General features: G+C 28.7%; 1 long non-coding RNA gene across 1 annotated transcript; it reads right to left on the bottom strand.

Moving 5' to 3' along the window:
* Positions 1 to 1,868: 1,868 nt before the first annotated feature.
* LOC131031278 (uncharacterized) lies at positions 1,869 to 2,875 on the bottom strand. Its single transcript, XR_009103017.1, has 2 exons — positions 2,622 to 2,875; positions 1,869 to 2,387 (listed from the first exon to the last, which is right to left on the bottom strand). It is a non-coding gene; the product is annotated as an uncharacterized LOC131031278 (long non-coding RNA).
* Between the last annotated feature and the right edge of the window lie 988 nt (positions 2,876 to 3,863).

Here is a 3,863-nt window from a genome sequence, read left to right as displayed (position 1 = left end):
ACATATGGTAATTGGTCTCTATACATGAAGAGTGTAAACAAACTATAAATTGTGTAAGCTTAATCATCAAACCATAGAGCAAGCAATTGAAACTTAATGTAACCTAAACAAATTAAAAATCAAATCCTCAAAATAAAAATATATATTATAATAGTAAAAAAAGTAGTAATTTAATGTTTGATGAAGCCTAACATTAAATTAAGCCTCTTTTGAGTTTATGCTAATCTAGATAAATAAACCAACCAAATAAATCAAATCTGAACTAGCATAAATGAACTAAGCCTAATATATTAAAAGTAGAAATTATTTGAAATAAGGAGACTGGGGTACTTAGTTCCTCTAAGAGGTGCATTAAAATGTATTTATAGTTATGTTTTTTAGATTATTTTTTTCTTGCAATTTTTAGATCTTATCAAATTGATCTATCATTGAATTATGGAAACCAACCTAATGAAATCATTATTGTAATTTTGTTAATAGGATTGTGATTCTATATTTTTTGAAATTATATATATGTCAATGTTTTGCCTCAAGTTTCACTTTTTCTCTTCCTCATCTTAAAAATGAAATTTAGTCCAGTGTTCACGAACATCTTTAAGGTACTTGTTATGGGCTATGAAAACCATATATCTACAATAAAATAATTCTTAATTTTTAGATTCGTTGAACAAATCTAACAAATATAATGCACTTAAAAGAACATGGTAATTGGTCTCTATACATAAAGGGTGTAAACAAACTCTAAATTGTATCAACATAATCCTAAAACCATAGAAAGTTGAAACTTAGTGTAGCCTACAAAAATTAATAATCAAATTCTCAAAATAAAAATATAAATTATGATAGTAATAAAGTTTTGATTTAATGTTTGATGAATCCTAATATTAAATTAAGCCCGTTGTGAATTTATGCTAATCTAGATAAATAAACTGACCAAATAAATCAAATCTAAATTAGCATAAATGAATTAACCCTGATACATTACAAGTACAACTTAGTTGAAATAAGGGGATTGGGTTACTTAGTTCCTCTAAAAAATGATATGTGCATCCATTCAAGTGTATTTATAGTTATATTTTTTATATCATATTTTTCTTGTAATTGTTAGATTCTATTAGATTGATCTATAAGTGAATTTTGGAAACTAACCTAACAAAATTACTATTGTTAACTATTTTTTTTTTTCAAAGATTATATCTATGCCAATATTTTGCCTCAAGTTTCACTTTTTCTATTCCTCACCTTACACAAAAATTTAGCGTAGTGTTCATGAACATCTTTAAGTACTTCTTGTGCTATAGTGTGGATATAAACTAACTCCCATTTGCACCTTGGCTTAATATTTTATTCTTATTTTTATAATGTGTAATGGCATGTAAAAGGAAGTCAAATAGAAAGAGCTCGATGCAGAAGTGCACCTTATCTTATAATGCTCCTTAAACACTCTATACTAGCTTAATAACATGTGGATGATTGTTTATAAATATGTAGTAGAGATTTAATGATGCTTTAATGTACTTAATTTTAAATAGGTAATATTGATTATTCAATTCAAAAGTTTGTATTCAAGCTAATTAACCATAATTGTATTCTAAATTAGATTTGAATTAAAATTTGATTAAAAACATACAATAATCAAATTAGATGAAATCATGTTAATACACTTTTCTATAAAATTTAATCCCAACAATAATATCAAATATAATAAAAAACAAAATTAGAAAATAAACTAACATTTGACTATCAACTTACATACCATCATCCTTAAAAAAGTTTTAAAACTAAACTCCAACTAATTACAGCTAATAAAAATAATAATAAAGTGATAACAAAGGTACCATAAAGATCTTCAAAGATACAAGAAGATATCCCCATTGAAAGACTCATTATTAAAACCATGACTTTGTGGATTACAGTCACCATAATTTGACTATTTAAAACCATTTTTTAGTTTGTGGGTATGAACGATCTCGATCAAAAGACTCTGACATAGATAGATGCCCACAACACAGATCTCTTTTGACAAAGAAAGGCCATTTTATATATAGATAAAACCTGTTATGATATCTATGACAGGAAAAAGAAACTGGGGGTTGATATAATAGTAGGATTGTGAGTTGTAACTCTGCAATACTTATTAAAGAATTGGCAAATAAAGAAGTGGGCAGAAGTGATAGATGGAGGAACTCTGAATTGTAAGCACTCTCTTCATTTCATTTCATCCTGTCCTTGTGAAAAACTTGCAGTCCAAATTTACCATCATAGACTGAAACATTCAGTTCTTCCAACTGGGTTTTCTCTTCCATTGTGTTGAATACAGTTCTCTACAAATCAACTCTCCTCCAGTCTTCTCCTCTGTCTATTCAACCAGATGGATGATCACAAAACTAAAGTGCACAAGAACATCCATTGCTGTCAGAACTTCATAAAACAGAATGTCATGGTACAATGAATTTGCAGCGCTAAAAGAAAACAAGAATTAATGTTCTTAGCTCGTTTTTCTAGATTTAACTGTGTAGATTTTTAACGTTCAACGTTTCAGATCAAATTCTATGATGTATCATCAGAAAAAGAAAGATATCGCTAATGCTAATCATGAAGAATGATGAGTTGTTCCATACCTTATTCAGTCTGTTCTTCCATGAGATTCATCTCAAACAGATCTGAGTTCTTATAGCTGAGAAAAGTTGGTTGTAATGGATGGGAGAAAGGCTCCTTTTAATAGAAATGAACGTTTTGAACTTGTGGACCAGATCTCACTGAATTTCTAGGGTTCTTTCTTTTGAAAGCACAAGTGTCACATAACTCATTGATGACATGCTTCCCATTTAGGTAGAATTGGATTACAACTAATGTGGGCTGGATTCACATTGTGATGCCGTAGACACTTTGCACATTTCTCACCACATGATGGTAGAAAATTTATATGGAAATATCAATATTCTTAATTGCAAGTACACATTATAAGTAGGGAGATTCTGAATCAAAATATGGCAGGACTTTTTCAATAAACTAACTAATAAGTTGGATTTTCAAGATCCAAAATACTAAATAAGAGGGGAATATTATTTTTTTATAATTATTAGTATTGGTATAGAAAGGATTTAGTGGAGATGAGATCTCTTATGTCTCTAAAGATATGAAATTTGAAATTTGTCTATTAAGAAAAATGTATTTTATAAATAGGCTTGTAAGAAAAAGTAAAACATAGATTCTTTATGTCTTTGCAATTGAATATTAAAAATAGGAACTTTAAGATGAATATTAAGATAAAGAATTGTGTTGACAACCTTTAAGAATATAGATTTAGGTTTTAGTTTATTAATTTTTTTATATTCTATATACTTTGCTTTCTTTAGTGGCTTCTTTAGGTAAAAATTGATCTCATTTTTACCTATCTTTACTTGTATATCTCCTTCTCTATTTTCACATCCCTTTAATGGCCATACCCAAGCAACTATCATCCATTCCTTTAACCCATTTTTCTTTTTAGCTTAAAAAAATTTGAAACCCTTAAGATCAACCCACATAGCCTATAATGAATTCATGACCTCCATGTACGATTCTTTGTGGGCCTAAATGTCTTTGCAGATGACTAGGTAGGAGAAAATGTGTCATGAGTTGAAACTCATAAACATTTTTTAAAACTTGGGATAGTGAGTCCATACTTGGCAATCTTAGATGGACTCATCAAACTTGCCCAATTTTTTATTTAGTTCTTCCATCGTATTAGAATTTTATGTATTCTTTTCCCCTTGTCCTTTTGATCACTTGCCAATCTTTCATAGCATCAAGTTTATCTATTTGCTTTGTATACATTTGTTGTCTCCGGTCTTTATTCCATTTTTAAATCCAAAACTATA

The sequence above is a fragment of the Cryptomeria japonica genome, chromosome 8 (assembly GCF_030272615.1).
Source record: "Cryptomeria japonica chromosome 8, Sugi_1.0, whole genome shotgun sequence".
NCBI classification, from domain to species: Eukaryota; Viridiplantae; Streptophyta; class Pinopsida; order Cupressales; family Cupressaceae; genus Cryptomeria; species Cryptomeria japonica.
The sequence above is the reverse complement of the archived record's forward strand: the minus strand, read 5'-3'. Positions and strand labels throughout refer to the sequence as shown.